Raw genomic sequence first — 17,807 nt, 5'->3', positions numbered from 1 at the left:
ACGAGCAACGGTACTTCAAGTGCACATGTCAACATCGCAAGCAGCAGATGAAGAGGCGGTGCAAGTATCTGGGACGGCTAATTCAGTACTTCAAGAGAGATGAAAACCTAATAGTCATGGGCAATTGCGAAACAGTTATAGGGAGGGCTTAGAAGAAAGGGTTATAGGAGAATATGGATTTTGAATTAATCAATCTGATAAAGATCTGTCTGAGCGAAACACGTGCAAAGGTGAAGATGGGAAATCACATAACTGAGGAATTTTAAATGGTGTCAGGACTCAGGTAAGGAGATGGGTTGTCCCCTATCCTGCTCAACTTTGCCCTCGAGAAGATCGTACGTGAGACCTTCCAAGAGAACGAAGGGATTGAAACTGAAGGAAAGAGACTGGCATACTTAGCCTATGCAGACGACATCTGTTTATTCTCTAGGTCTGGAGTTTGAGCAAATGACCAGAGCACTAATGGAGGCTGCCAGCAAATTTGGGCTAAACGTAAATGAAGCCAAGACAGAGTACCTCGCTATGACGCGTGGTCGAAGTCAAACTGCTGGTCATCTACAATCACTGCAAGTGTGAGACCCCTCCTACAAGAGAGTGCATGAATTCAAATACCTAGAGGCACTTTTCACTGAGTGTAAAGTAGAGATCAATGCCAGAATGCAAGCAGGAAACCGATCTTACCAAGCCCAGCACAACTGCTTCAGTCCAGATATCTCTCCAGACAGTTCAAGATTCGACTGTACAAAACCCTGATCCAGCCTGTTGTTCTACATGGCTGTGAGGCATGGAGTACCCAGAAATAGGACTTCCATAAGCTCCTCGTTTTTCAGAGGAAAGTGCTTCAGAAGATCTTCGTCCCTGTTCTGCATGCAGACACAGGGGAATGGAGGATCAGACACAACCAAAAGCTTAAGGAACTATACCAGCAGCCCAACATAGCAGGAACTGTCAAAGCCAAACGAATGCAGTGGGCCAGCCATGTGGCCCAGTTGGAAGATCACAGATAGGCTCGGAAGCTCCTGGGTTTCACATCTACATGAAAGAGACCCCCAGGGAGACCCAAGAAGCATTGGAGGGATGGCCTTCATGAGGATTTAAACCAAGCATCAATAGATGTGGACGGTTGGCGGATAGCAGCAAAGGACAGAATGCAATGGAGGAGGAAACTTGTAGCAGCGTGCTGTCCACTGGACCTGATCACGTAGAAGAAGACGAAATGAGAGACGAGAGCGGATAATGGAGTTCCGTAATTAATTTCACATGTTAATAGCGAACACTCTGTTCAAGAGTCACAAGAGGAAGAGGTGTCCTTGTAAATGAAGGGAAGGTGCGGGATCATTCCGTTTAAAATACACTATGGTCGGGCAGATATGCCAAAATCAGATATTGAATTGTAATTCCACTCAGGTGCAGATATAGACTCAGATCACAGTTTAGCAATGATAAAGAGGACATTAATGTTTAAGAAAACCGTCCGATAGAATCAGTGTGGAAGGCAGTGGGATACTGAAGGACAGAGGAATGAAGAGACTTGTTTGAAATTCGCTTAGGATGTGGATACTGCGATAAGGTATACCAGAGTAGGTCGCTCAGTTGAAGAGGAGTGGACATCCATAAGTATAGCAGTCACAGATGTTGGACACAGAAACATAAAGGCAGCTCGGGGTAGCCGTGCGGTCTTAGGCGCCTTGCCACGGCTCGCGCGGCTCTCCTCGTCGGAGGTTCGAGTCCTTCCTAGGTCATTGGTCTGTGTGTTGTCATTAGTGTAAGCTAGTTTAAGTCAGATTAAGTAACATGTAAGCCTAGGGACCGATGATCCTAGCAGTTTGGTCCCATAGGACCTTGCCAAAAATTTCCAAATTTCCAGAAACATAAGTAAAAGGAAGGTAACTGCGAAGAAATCTTGGATAACAGAAGAAATACTTCAATTGATTGACGAAAAAAAGGAAGTACAAAATAATGTTCAGGCAGCATTATAGCAATGCAAATCCCTTAGGAATAAAATAAATAGAAAATATGGCGCAAGCAAAGGCGAAATGACTGCAGGAAAAATCTGAAGAAACTATGGTCTTGAAGAGGACAGATTCAACGTTTACAAAAACATCCTTTGGTGAAATTCACAGCAAGGATGGTAATATTAAGCGTGCAATGACAAATTCACTGTTAAACGATGAGGATGGAGCAGATAGATGGAAAGAGTCATCGAATGCATGTATGAGAGGAGATCAAATCGAATGCATGTATGAAAGGACTTGAGATCAAATAATGTATAAGCGGTAGATAATATTTCACCCGAAGTTTAAAATCATTGGGGTAAGTGGCGACAAAACAACTATTCTCGTTGATGTGTATATGTGACTGGTGACGGACAGTCAGGCTTCCGGAAAAATATCACGCAATGATTTCCAAAGATACCAAGGTCAGTTAAGTGCGAAAACTTTCAAACAATCAGCTAAACAGACTATGCACCTAGATTACCGAGATGAATAACATACTTTAGAAGGGAAGGAACTTTGAAGATCGGTTCGATGGAGATCGGTTTGGCTTAAGGAAAGGTAAAGGCAACAGACGGTAGCTCTCACATAGCGCTTGATAATGGGTGCAAGACTGAAGAAAACTCAAGACAAGTTCATAGCATTCGCCTACCTAGAAAAAGCGTTCGGCAATGTAAAATGATGGAATATGTTGGAAATTCTGAGAAAAATAGGAGTAAGCTTTGGAGAAAGACGGGTAATGTGTAGCATGTACAAGAACCAAGAGGGAACAATACGATTCGAAGACCAATAACAAAGTGCTTGGATTCAAAGAATGTAAGAAGCAATGACGGAATCAAAAGAAACGCTCAAAAGTGGTATTAAAACTCAGGTGTGAAAGTATATCAACGATAAGATTTGCTGATGACATTGCTGTCTTTAGTGAATGTGAAAAAAAATTACAAAAGATGCTGAATGGAATGAACAGTGTAATTAATGCAGAATATGGATTGCGATTAAACCGTAAAAAGACAAAGGTGATGACATGTGTCTGAAATGATAATGGCGGGCAAATAATCATTAAAATTGGAGATCATGAAGTAGACTTTGGATGCAAAATTACTTATAGCGAACGAAGGAAGGCAGACATAAATAGCATACTAGCACATGCAAAGAGGGTTTTTTTGGCCAAAAGAAGTCTGTTGGTATCTAATATTGTCCTTAACTTTAGGAAGAAACTTCTGAGAACATAGGTTTTCACAGCTTTGTATGGTAGTGAAACATGGACAGTGAGAATATCAGAAGAAAATCGAAGCATTTATGATGCGGTGCTGCAGAAGAACGTTGAAAATCAGGTGGACTGATAAGGAATGCGGAGGCTCTACGCAGAATCGGCGCAGGAGGAAACTGTTGGGTATCATAAAGAAACGTCTTTGATCTCGGTGTAGTAATATCAACGTTATAATTCCGCTCGACTTTTACATAAAAAGCTAACGAGACTCCTTCTCATTCGTCGGACTCATCTTCCTCGCATCCTGTATCTCTCTCTCCCTCTCTCTCACTCTCTCTCGTTTTCGTCTTCTTTTTTCCCCTTAAAAGCAATACGCTCATATTTCTATTGTTAAGGTACTCGAGAATAACTGCTGAATTCAACGCTACCAACCCGCAACGTACCACTGCGATGCGGGTTATCGCTGCAGCTCCGCAGGCGCACAGGTCGAAGTCAGCCGAACTAACCCTGACCTGCAGGAAGCGGGCTACTTCAGAGGACGCTTACAAGAGCACTAGAGGCCGCCACATCTACGGATCCTTTGCTCCATTTTCCTCAGGCAATCCGAGCCAACATCGCCAGGCCAATATCTGGTAGCAGTCCGCCACGCGGTTATAACTGCCTTCGCCCGGCGAGCAGAAGGCGGTTCCGTCTCCGCCAGCAGAATAAATTAGAACATCGCCAGCCGCACGCCGCGCCGCCACGCATACTCGACGTCGCCCTCGCCACCCGGCCACACCGCGCTTCGCGACACGCTGCTCCGGTCGTGGGCTCTGATGCTGCAACTCCTCGTACTGCCCTTGAGATATGACTTTAATTTTCTACCTACTGTTGATACCTAAGAACGTAGTCTGTCTCGTTTGCATGAGAACTTTTCAGAAGATAGTCTCACGCAGAGATTAATTTTTGATTTCCAACAAGTTGTCAAACAAGCCATTCCTTTATTACGTTTCGAACTGGTAACTTTTTGCAGAATCTGTATTTCTCAAAATAAACTGACTGTGTCAATAAATTGAAGTTTGAGTGTAATGAAGTGTCTTACTGTGAAACTTCCCCAAGCTGGGACACTTCAATAACAACTTTTCTTTTTTTTTTTTTTTTTTGAGACGCAATGAGTAAATGTTCGTTAATTATTCTCGTCATGTAATTACCTGTACAAGTGCTTTCTATGTTTTCGCTGCTCATTTCCTCTTTCAAGCATAATTTTGGTGACACGATGATTGCGCGCCATCCGCGCGCTAGTAAATGCTTAATTACATCATTTATTTTAGAACGTGCAGTCTCATTAGTTTTAAATACTACATCCGAATTCTCTGCTGTGTAGTGCCACATAATTCGTCGCACCATACCGCATTTTCACACGGTTACCCATCATCTAACTTATCACTATTCTACTGCAATCCCTGGGCCTGACTTCGCCAGAAAAGAACCATAAACGGCAACACATGCAGAGTCAGATACATTTGGCATTTTATTCAAAATGTATTTCAATTCTAACTTGATCAGAGTCACATCCACTCTCGGTGCTGCTCTTGTAATATATCCCGCTTCAGATCAATTGACAGTCTGCCAGGTCTTTGTTCAGAATAACGCTGTCTTCATTAACTAACATACGGAAAATACTGCAAGAGGAAGGGACAGGGTGGTAGGACCTGTGTTTAGCCAACAGGGAATAACCTCCGTGGCTCTAGACGAAACTGTAGTCGGTAAAACCTGTAGGGAAGACAGAAAATTGAATACACATCAAAAAACAGAGGACATTTGGTGGTACTCTGAGATGAACAGTTTAGCGCAGGGGAGGAATACGTGGAGCGCTGCATCAAATGGGGTGAGAAGACTGATGACTCACAAGAAAGCAATGTTTTCAGAGAATTTTTGTTTTTTAATTTACATTATAATGTTACTTGTGGGGTATTCTAACTCCGTGAACTTGTCATTAACCTCAATCGTTGTTGCCTTAAATTGGTTTATGTTCCCTTCCGAATTATAAATATAATTGTCGTTAACATGTCAAAGAAAGTTTCTGAAACCAAATCTATGTCAGTTTCTGTTGATAATGACGACGCCTCATTGAATCAATAATTTGTTCCATTTAAAAGTATGAGGAAGTACATGTAATTAAAATTAATGAAATAAAATAACATTTGCAAAGCAAAGAAAGAGTAGATTCCACATATTGTAATAACATTAAGAAAGTATTTTGTTTAGCTTCGTGTTTCGTATTCTGGTACTGCCACTGTAGTCAATCTTGATCTTCAAGTTACTGAGAAAGTGATTTTGTACAACATACACTGCGGATTTAATAAAAACAGACGTTACTGTAGGGCCCACAGTTTGATTATAATCGAGAAATTTCGCTGTTTAACAATTTCAGTAGCGATTAATGGCACATCTTTTCAAAATTATTACATTTTATTTCTTTACTAAATTCCAATCTTTTTCTTTTACTATTTTGTGACGTTTTCTGACGGTTACGTTAGCTAGCTAATACTTCATATCACGTTTGCTCGCACTAGTTACTTAATCAATACTTTTCCAATGAGCATCTGGTTCACGAATTTGTAATATATAATTGGTGCCGGTATTAAAAATAATTTTGTTGATGCGCTGTTGATTACTTAAAATCTTCTTAGTGCCTTTTCGTTTGTCTTTGCGCTGTGTGATCTGCACTACATTAAAAAATTTACTTAAAGTTTATGGTTTACAAAAGCAAGGTGATACTCTGGGACACAGTATTCAACGAATGTTTTCTTGAAGGGCGGGCAATCACAGCCAGACTCCGACATTTCTCCAAAGAAAATTCCGCTCGGGCTGTATGAACGATTTTTATTAAATCTGCGACCGGTTTCGCATCACTTATCAGTGCATCGTCAGGCAATATCCGCTATTTATAACATAGTTATAAATAGCGGATATTGCCTAAGGATGCACCGATAAGTGGTGCGAAACCGGTCACAGATTTAATAAAAATCATTCATACAGACAGTGCGGAATTTTCTTTGGAGGAATGTCGACCACTCCCATAGGTAACTGCATTCTAAGAGTAGCCCTGCACCGTACCAACGCAATGGCGTACTTGGCACTCTAGTAAGCAGACCGTATGCCACGTTCGACAGTAATTTAACCCAAGAACTTGTCGATTTGATGACTGTGTTAAAGAAAATTGATACGCTGCGAAGCAGATTCGTCGGGCTGTGGAGTTCGGACCATCCACGGAGTTGCATCAGGGGGAGTACAGATCTGTTGCCTTTATTCTTTATCCGTGGGGCATACCGTTTTTAAGAAGTGTTATCGTTAAGAGTGTGTTCCGTCCGCCTTTCAAGATTAGGGCACCACTCGGCTTTATCAAAGACGATTTGGAACGTAGGTGGCCTGGCAGGTATCAAAATCGATGTCAGTGTGGATTTATAATTGGCCGTTAGATTCGCACTGTTCAGGACACTAGGCTACAACAGCCGGAAAAATCAGCGTAGCAGAACATTGCTTAAATTGGGGAGACGGGACGAAATTTGACGATTATGTAAATAGTTGCCATTACCTCCGGTTACTGGAACAGTGATTATGAAGAGGCAACTGAAATTAGGTAGGCGGATAATTTGATTAATAGGGACAATGGTTTTTCCTCTTAGCAAGACGTGAAACCCTGTACTATCTCGCATTGAAACATAAAGTTCTTCACAAGCTGCGACACGGCCTTGAATCGAACAGTGATCCAGAAAGTGTAGAATAAACTTCTTGATTTCCGTCTATGATCACAAACTGTTAGGTCCTCAGACTACCGGTTTTCGTCAGCAATGGTCATCTTTAGATCTGTTTTAAAAACCATATCCTACTATAATGGAGCCATAGTGCTATTTTCAGAGGATGGTGAGCTGATTTTGTGTTTATCTTTCAACGATACCACTATGACTCCATTATATTAGAAGACTTTTTAAAATAGATCTGATGATGGTCGTCCCGAACGAAATCTATATTCTGAGGATTTAACAGTCTTTGATCGTAGATGGAAATAAAGAAATTTATTCTACAACATTTTTCGTTGAGGCAAGCTCGAGTATTTGAAAATAACCACTGAATGCCATATATCGTCACCACTTGTGTTCTTTTAAGGGTAGCGTCACCAGCCCAGTCTCTGTGAGCAGCAACTGCAGTAGGCGGCCCTTGCGCCGTGTACAATACGGAGAACCATACATTTTTTTTCAGAGTCATCAGTCTTCTGACAAGTTTGTAGCGGCCCTCCACGAATTATTCTCCTATGCCAATCTTTTCATCTCGCATTAGCAATTTCTAACTACGTCCGAAGGTGCTTTCTAGAAGTATAAAAATCTCTGTCTTCCTATACAGGTTTTACCCTCTACTGGTCCCTCTAGTACGATGGAAGCGATTCCTTGGTATCTTAACAGATGTCCTATCATCCTGCCCCTTCTTCTTTCCAATGCTTTTCTTGCGTTGCTTTTAACAAACGCCTGTGGCACCGCATTCCAGTGCTTCGATTCTCTGCTATTTCGGCTTCCCAAGAAAACATGTTTCACTATCATAAAATGCTGTGCTCCATCGTACATTATCAGAAATTTCTTCGACAAATTAAGGCTTACTGCCTGATTCTAGTAGCGATATCTTGGTCAGAAATGCGCTTTTTATGTCCTTGCCCCGTCCGTCACGGGTCTAGATAGCAGAGCTCCTTTAGGTCTACTTCATGATACCGAATTCTCTTGTCAGCTTTCTCACTGTTCTCACTCCTGCTACTTCTCATTGCTTTCGTCTTCCTTCCGTTTGAATTGCATTTATGTTAACCGGGGGCCTAGAAACGACGGAGAGGCTCCGTCGCCGCCGCAGCCGCAGTGGTTCACAGCCCCACGACGACTACCGCAGTCCACTTCACCCCTCCGCAGCCCCACACAGAACCACTCAAATGGTTCAAATGGCTCTAAGCATTATGGGACTTAACATCTGAGGTCATCCGTCCCCTAGACTTAGAGCTACTTAAACCTAACTAACCTAAAGACATCAGACACATCCATGCCCAAGGTAGGATTCGAACCTGCGACCGTTGTAGCAGCGCGGTTCGGGACTGAAGCGCCTAGAACCGCTCGCTCACAGAGGCCGGCACCGAACCACTCTTTCAGTGTTATTGTGTGGTTCGGCCCCCGGTGGACACCCCCATCCCCTCCCCCCAGGGAACGTCTCACACCAGACGAGTGTAACTCCTATGTTTGCGTGGTAGAGTAATGGAGGTGTACGTGTACGTGGGGAACTTGTTTGTGCAGCAATCGCCGACATAGAGTAGCTGAGGTGGAATAAGGGGAACCAGCCAGCATTCGCCGAGGCAGATGGAAAACCGCCTAAGAACCATCCACAGATTGGCCGGCTCACCAGTCCTCGACACACGTCCGCCAGGCGGATTCGTGCTGGGGACCAGGCACTCCTTCCCAATCCGGGAAGCCGTGCGTTAGACTGCACAGCTAACCAGGTGGGCTTCTTCCGTTTACTCTCAATCTATATTACGTACTCATTAAACTCGTCATTCCATTAGTCCGTGCAATGTAGCGGGCACTGGTTATTTTGCCCTGCAGAAACCCCAAACGTGACCGAGGGTCGTTACTGAGGGTCCCTACAGCATGTAACCTGGCGTGGAAACTTAATGTCGTGATAGAATGCACTCTTAATGGGGAGCTCACCAGGTACATCCATCACTCACATAAAGACAGAAACTACACTCGTCTTTGAAAACAAGAGAGATCTGTTTCCACCCTCCAGTCAACTCTTTTACGACATCAGAATAGCTGTGGTGTCAGTGACAGCCTGATCAGAGGCACACGTGAGCTTCATCCTGCTGCAAACAGACTGTTCGCCTTGGCCTTAATGATACAGCAAATGTAGCACGTGAGTGGATTTCGTGTTTTGACGATGTTCTGTCAGCCACCGTTGCTCGCTGAAGGCGTATGTCCTAGGTGGACATCCAGAAGTTGGTCTACAGGTGTGGGAATGTTCCACAGACCTCTGCAGGAAGCATCGACACACCACCGATTCATTTCCCAATATGTGAAGCGATCTGTCCACTGGTCCACCCTGCTTTCCGCAAATCCACGATTGGACGTATTGTGGCACATGTTGTACCTTAGCATGCAGAAACCGTTATACTCAAAAATAAGCACAATGTCAAAATACAGGATGCACAGACCGGCCTCCTGAACTCCATCTCATCACTGATGACCGTGACCAGTGAATCACTAACACTGCAACCCTTCAGTATGAGAATATTATATCCTGGTTGGACTGAACCCAGTCCTTGCGGCTGTAGCATTTCCAGCCGGCGGTGATTATACTATACACAGGTTAGTCTAAACACATGATCAAAATCTACATTTACTGAAATCTCTGTCTCAGTTACACCCGATTCTGCAGTTATGTTCCCCGATAACGTGATAATCTTTCGCTGTTTATGTTACTTTTTTAAAACACGTTGGAAGAATTATGCGACTGGCTGACATAATGCCTTTACCGAGACAACTGAATAATTGAATCGAAGTCTTGCTAGGATTGTGGATTCTATAAACGGAAATGTCGATGCAGAAGGATAGTCAATGTCATGAGCCGTTCTAAAAGTGTTTCTCGAGCCGGTAATATAGGTTTATTACAAATGATTGAAGCGATTTCACAGCTCTACAGTAACTTCATTATTTGAGATATTTTCACAATGCTTTGCACACACATACAAAAACTCAAAAAGTTTTTTTAGGCATTCACAAATGTTCGATATGTGCCCCTTTAGTGATTCGGCAGACATCAAGCCGATAATCAAGTTCCTCCCACACTCGGTGCAGCATGTCCCCATCAATGAGTTCGAAAGCATCGTTGATGCGAGCTCGCAGTTCTGGCACGTTTCTTGGTAGAGGAGGTTTAAACACTGAATCTTTCACATAACCCCACAGAAAGAAATCGCATGGGGTTAAGTCGGGAGAGCGTTGAGGCCATGACATGAATTGCTGATCATGATCTCCACCACAACCGATCCATCGGTTTTCCAATCTCCTGTTTAAGAAATGCCGAACATCATGATGGAAGTGCGGTGGAGCACCATCCTGTTGAAAGATGAAGTCGGCGCTGCCGGTCTCCAGTTGTGGCATGAGCCTATTTTCCAGCATGTCCAGATACACGTGTCCTGTAACGTTTTTTTCGCAGAAGGAAAAGGGGCCGTAAACTTTAAACCGTGAGATTGCACAAAACACGTTAACTTTTGGTGAATTGCGAATTTGCTGCACGAATGCGTGAGGATTCTCTACCGCCCAGATTCGCACATTGTGTCTGTTCCCTTCACTATTAAGAAAAAATGTTGCTTCATCACTGAAAACAAGTTTCGCACTGAACGCATCCTCTTCCATGAGCTGTTGCAACCGCGCCGAAAATTCAAAGCGTTTGACTTTGTCATCGGGTGTCAGGGCTTGTAGCAATTGTAAACGGTAAGGCTTCTGCTTTAGCCTTTTCCGTAAGATTTTCCAAACCGTCGGCTGTGGTACGTTTAGCTCCCTGCTTGCTTTATTCGTCGACTTCCGCGGGCTACGCGTGAAACTTCCCCGCACGCGTTCAACCGTTTCTTCGCTCACCGCAGGCCGACCCGTTGATTTCCCCTTACAGAGGCATCCAGAAGCTTTAAACTGCGCGTACCATTGCCGAATGGAGTTAGCAGTTGGTGGATCTTTGTTGAACTTCGTCCTGAAGTGTCGTTGCACTGTTATGACTGACTGATGTGAGTGCATTTCAAGCACGACATACGCTTTCTCGGCTCCTGTCGCCATTTTATCTCACTGCGCTCTCGAGCGTTCTGGCGGCAGAAACCTGAAGTGCGGCTTTAGCCGAACAAAGCTTTATGAGTTTTTCTACGTATCTGTAGTGTGTCGTGACCATATGTCAATGAATGGAGCTTCAGTGAATTTATGAAATCGCTTCAATCATTTGTAATAGCCCTGTATTTCTGTCGCTCCCTTAATTGCATACTCCTATTGTCAATTAAGCGAAATGGAAATTCTAAAAGGCGTGGCGTCTTTTTTATTAGTTTTAATTTAATTTGCCCCAAAGCCTGTAATTTTCCAGAACAGACGATCGTATCGTGCATTACCGATATTTCAGTCAACTTATTACCTCTGTAATGAATGTTTTGTACTTGTCAGGGCATGTCCGACTTCGCACGAACATTAAACGGATAATTACCAATATATTTCCATACGTAACTTAATAGACGTAATTACCCGTTATCTACGCAGGAATGTATTATTCTAACGGAATAGTCACTATCGTAGTGTTTACAGAAACTGCTCAAGAACCACCTGGAATAATTGGGACTCAGTATTATGCAGAATCGCTTATTTTCGTGGAGTAATCAAGTATTATTTATTACGTTGCACCCAATTACCTATAATTTAAACATACACTTTGTTTATTGTGACGTGGCTAAGAGAAAAAAGAAGCGACACACCACGGAGGAAGTACCCCATTTAGACGGAAATCGGTAGATGTGATATTCATGTACAGACAAACAACTTCCGAAGAATTGGGTGATTTATTCTAGAGGAGGTGTTTTATTCTAGAGAAGGTGTTTTACAAATTGAGCGAATCAGTAATGGGTTGGTCCGCCTGTGGCCCCTACGCAAGCATTTATTCGTCTTTGGCATTATGGTTCAAATGGCTCTGAGCACTATGGGACTTAACATCAGTGGTCATCAGTCCTCTAGAACTTAGAACTAATTAAACCTAACTAACCTAAGGACATCACACACATCCATGCCAGAGGCAGGATTCGAACCTGCGACCGTAGCGGTCACCCGACTCCAGACTGCAGCGTTTGGCATTATGAATAGAGTTGTTGGATATCCTCCTGCTCATAATGCTCCAAAATGTCTCAACTGGGGAGAGATTCGGTAGCTTTGCAGGCCAAGAAAGGGTTTGACGAGCATGAAGACAACACGTGAAAACTATCACCCTTTCCTCTCGCTGTGTGCACGCTGGCATTATCTTGTTGAAATATCAACCCATGATGTCTTCCTATGAAGGGCAACGAAACAGTACATAATCCTCGATGTACCGCCGCTGTGCTGTAAGGATAGGGTGGATGGCAACCAAAGAGGATGAAATGAAATGGCACCCTAGGCCATCACTCCTGGTTGTTGGACGATACAATGGGCGACGTCCAGATTGGCATGCCATAGCTATCTGGCGCGTCCCCAGAGAAGGCTTTGCTGAACATCGGGGCTAAGTTCGAAGACAATTATACTTCATTCAATGAGAATCAAGGCCGGAGACCCGTCTGGAGACGCCCAGGACAGTGGTGGGATACCAGGCTGACTGTCACCCAGCACGGCCTGAAAACCAGGTGCCGTTCCTTTTCATAGCAGGAGCCCTTTGGTTGTCATCCGCTGCACCCTTACAGCACAGCGATACGTCTGTGATAGTCTATCCCTCGTTTTGTTACCCTTCACGGTAATCAATTCTGAGCACACATTTCAGCAAGATAATGACAACCTGCACTCGGACTAGAGATCCTACTGTTTGTCTACGTGCTTGCCAAACCCTACGTTGGCCAGCGAAGTCTTCTGAGACCATCTCTTCATTACAGAGTAGCACTACCAACCTACACCCTCAATTATTTTCCGGATGTATTCCAATCTGTGTTTTTCAATAGAGTTTTAGCTGTTTACAGCTACCTCTAGTACTATGGAAGTAATTCCCTGATGTCTTAAGAGATGTCCTATCATCTTGTCGCTTCTTCTTGTCAGTGTTTTCCACATATTCCTCTCCTCTCCGGTTCAGCGGAGAACCTCTTCATTCCTTACATCACCAGTCCATCTCATATTGAACATTATTCTGCAGCTCCATATCTCAGGTGCTTCGATTACCTTCTGTTCCGGTTTTCTCAAAGTCCATTTTTCACTGCCATATAGTTCTGTGCTCCAAACAAACGTACTAGATATTCCTTCTTCAAATTGAGGCCTGTGTTTTATACTAGTAGTCTTCTCTTGGACAATATTGCCATTTTTGCCAGTGCTACTCTGCTTTCTTATGTCCTCCTCGCTCGATCCGTCATGGTTTATTTTGCTGCCTAGACAGTAGAATTCCTTTACTTTGTCATCCACAATTCTGATGTTAATTCGTCGCTGTTTTCATTTCTGCTACTTGTCATTATTTTCATCTTTCTTCGATTTACTCATACTACAAATTCTGTACCCATTAGACAGTTCTCTCCATCCAACACATACTGTAATTCTGCTTCACCCTGACTGAGAATAGCAACGTCATCAGGAATGTTAACGCACTTGAATGATCCTTTTATTTCTGTCATTGCTTCTTCGATGTACGGATTGAATAGTAGGAGCGAAAGACTACGACCCTGCTTTACACCCTTTTTAATCCATGCTCTTCGTTCTTGATCTCCCATCTTAATGTTCCATCTCGGTTCTTGTACGTATGATACATTACCCGTCTTTGCCAGAACTTAATCCTACTTTGGTCAGAATTTCAAACATATTGCACTATTTATATTTTCGAACGCTTTTCTGCAGGTCGACAATCCTACGAATTGTTGTTGTTGTGGCCCTCAGTCCAGAGACTGGTTTGATGCAGCTCTCCATGTTACTCTATTCTGTGCAAGCTTATTCATCTCCCCGTACCTACTGCAACCTACATCCTTCTGAATCTGTTTAGTGTATTCATCTCTTGGTCTCCCTCTACGATTTTTACCCTCCACACTGCCCTCCAATACTTAACTGGTGATCCCTTGATGCCTCAGAATATGTCCTACCAACCGGTCCCTTCTTCTAGTCACGTTGTGCCACAAATTTCTCATCTCCCCAATTCTATTCAATATCTCCTCATTAGTTATGTGATCTACCCATCTAATCTTCAGCATTCTTCTGTAGCACCACATTTCGAAAGCTTCTATTCTCTTCTTGTCCAAACTATTTATCGTCCACGTTTCACTTCCATACAAATAGTTTCAGAAAAGACTTCCTGACACTGAAATCTATACTCGATGTTAACAAATTTCTCTTCTTCAGAAACGCTTTCCTTGCCATTGCAAGTCTACATTTTATATCCTCTCTACTTTGACCATCATCAGTTACTTTCCTTCCCAAATAGCAAAACTCATTTACTACTTCAAGCGTCTCATTTCCAAACCTAATACCGTCAACATCACCCGACTTAATTCGACTACATCCATTATCCTCGTTTCGCTTTTGTTGATGTTCATTTTATATCCTCCTTTCAAGAGACTGTCCATTCCGTTCAACTGCTCTTCCAGGTCCTTTGCTGTCTCTGACAGAATTACAATGTCATCGGCGAACCTCAAAGTTTTTATATCTTCTCCATGGATTTTAATTTCTTCTCCGATATTTTCCTTTGTTTCCTTTACTGCTTGCTCAATATACAGATTGAATAATACCGGGGATAGGCTACAACCCTGTGTCACTCCCTTCCCGACCACTTGTTCCCTTTCATGCCCCTCGACTCTTATAACTGCCATCTTTTTTTTTGTACAAATTGTAAATAGCCTTTCCCTCCTTGTATTTTACCCCTGCCACCTTCAGAATTTGAAAGAGAGTATTCCAGTTAACATTGTCAAAAGGTTTCTCCAAGTCTACAAATGCTAGAAAGGTATGTTTGCCTTTCCTTAATCTATTTTCTAAGATAAGTCGTAGGGTCAGTATTGCCTCACGTGTTCCAACATTTCTACTGAATCCAAACTGATCTTCCCCGAGGTCGGCTTCTACCAGTTTTCCCATTCGTCTGTAAAGAATTCGCAATAGTATTTTGCAGCTGTGAGTTACTAAACTGATAGTTCGGTAATTTTCACATCTGTGAACAGCTGCTTTCTTTGGGATTGCGCCGGCCGGAGTGGCCGTGCGGTTCTGGGCGCTACAGTCTGGAACCACCCGACCGCTACGGTCGCAGGTACGAATCCTGCCTCGGGCATGGATGTGTGTGATGTCCTTAGGTTAGTTAGGTTTAAGTAGTTCTAAGTTCTAGGGGACTGATGACCTCAGAAGTTAAGTCCCATAGTGCTCAGAGCCATTTGAACCATTTTTGAAGATATCCATTCCTCTTCAAGTGAACTGCCTATGGAACTATCCGTTATCGCAGCATATTTAGCCTGAGAGAACTTCAAGCGTTATCTCTTCATTCATTAGAATTTCCGTATCCCAGTTCTTTGCGAGTCGATTCTTTCTGAGTAGCCTCCACCCTACTCTGCATCGTTATTAAAGAGTGAGCTGAGTCTACTTCTGCTCCTTGGTACACCTTAATGTGCTATCACATGTAGATACCATCCCACGGGCGTCACAGAGTTGGCAACAGAATAGCAGGTTTCCGTGAGACGCCGGTAGAGGTCTTGCGGCCACTGTGCCCGCGCCTCCAGCGGCTCCCGACTGCGAGCGCTCTCTGCCGTCGCAATATTGGATGGCTGGCGGCAGCCACACAGCCACTCGGAGCCACTCTCATATGTGACGTCACGCAGACGCTGTGTATTTGCGGCTCCGACCCTATAGTTCGTGCTTCAGTACAAACAACATCTTCGATGTTGACATTGAGAGCTGGACTCTATTTCTTCCTGCATTATTTTGTAATGAGTTTTCGTACGCATGGAGAAATAAAAGTTAAGTAAATATTCTGTTTACCGCGTTAAGTTTTTCGCTAACCATTTCTGTTCTTGTCCAGCTTTCTTACGACGAGAGTTGCCTTACCACTCTGTATCCCACCTCTCCTTACCACTGTGTACAAAGTCATATACAATGTATCTGACGACGACTACGAACACCTACGTGTGGAATCATCAAGTCTAGTTTACTTCTTCCTGTTACGTCATCTGTTTGGTTGTTCTTTTTCGGTTGATTGTCTTCTGTGTTCCTGGCGTTTGCCTAGATTGTGCTCTTTATGTTCTGGTTTCCACCATTGCTGCTTTTGCACCCCATTTTCCTTTCTCTGTTCTGATTTGTCTTTTTATTTTGCGCTTTGCTTGGCTAACATGGTTACAGAGCCGCAATCGGCTGCTGCACATCCTGCAGTTAAAAAAATGGCTCTGAGCACTATGCGACTTAACCTCTGAGGTCATCAGTCCCCTAGAACTTAGAACTACTTAAACCTAACTAACCTAAGGACATCACACACATCAATGCCCGAGGCAGGATTCGAACCTGCGACTGTAGCGGTCGCGTGGTTCCAGGCTGAAGCGCCTAGAACCGCTCGGCCACTCCGGCCGGCATCCTGCAGTTGATCTAAGTTTATTCAGTTTGAAACAAATAGCGCAACTGTCTGAAGTGATGAATCCCTACACGTTGGTGCAGATGATGTCACACAACACGCCGGACCAAACAGCACTATCGCCGTCTGTACTGCCTGCAAATGTGACGCCATTTCATGACTCTGACGCGGCGAAGGAAGACTGGACAGATTGCGTCACATAGTACAACGCACATACCACAGAGCATCACATACAATGTACTGACAAACGGCCACAGCGGGACCCACCCTGAACCAGTACAATATGATGACCTATGGCCAGCATTTATGTAGTATTATGAGGACAGGGTACAAGTGGCACACTGGAAATTCAGTGGCTTTACCCAACCGCAGCACTTACGAATTCCTTGGGAAACTAAGCTCTGCACATCTCCCGATAATATGAGGACGTATTACTGCCGACACAATCTTGTTTTAGGCACGTTTAACCTTCTTGCAACTCTCCGAAATTTGACAAACTCAGTGATATTTACAATGCTTTCCGCCCGAGACAGTACTAATATTTTTGGTCTAGACTCTTTTGATTTGTTTGGGTTGACCATTCTGGACAATGCACTTTCTGTTTCTTCCTTTGATCCTTGGGACGGTATTGCTATTTTACGTGCAGAATTTAAATATTTGTTTTTTGAGGGTTTAGGCAAAGCCAATAATTTTGTTGTTCACTTAAAGGATAATGCACAGTCAGATTTTGTTAGAGATCGTTTTGTCCATCAGGCTCTTTGAAATATTGTGGCCCGGGTTCTTACTGCTTTGCAAGAAAGTTGGGTAGTAGAAACCAATATTGCCACTCAGTGGGTGGCCACTCTTGTTATTCTACAGACGCCATCCAGCACACTCCGGCTACCCACCAATTTTAAGAAAACTAAAAATCCTCAAACAGTCATTGACAGCTACCCATTGCTGTGCGCGGTACACTTGATGGGTAAATTGGGCAGCGGTCGTTACTTTTCCAAAACTGATTTGCTCCCCACTTACTTCTAAATCCCTCTGAATGAGCAGTCGCAAGAGGTCTTTGTCATTAACACTCATCTAGGTATGTTACAACTTTTGAGATTGCCATTTGGCAGTACTTCTGCACCAGCCATATGTGAGCGCTTTCTGGAGCAGCTGACTTCAAAAATTCTTGTTTTCTGAAATTATTTAGATGACATTGTCGTCTTAGGTCACACTTCTGAAGAATACATTAGCTATCTTCATATTCTGGTTCAAGTGTTGTCTGCAGCTGGTCACAAATGTAATAGAGAAAAATGTGTGTTTTTGTAAACGGAACATGAGTA

This window comes from Schistocerca nitens, chromosome 7 (genome assembly GCF_023898315.1).
Source record: "Schistocerca nitens isolate TAMUIC-IGC-003100 chromosome 7, iqSchNite1.1, whole genome shotgun sequence".
Classification (NCBI taxonomy): domain Eukaryota; kingdom Metazoa; phylum Arthropoda; class Insecta; order Orthoptera; family Acrididae; genus Schistocerca; species Schistocerca nitens.
The sequence above is the reverse complement of the archived record's forward strand: the minus strand, read 5'-3'. Positions refer to the sequence as shown.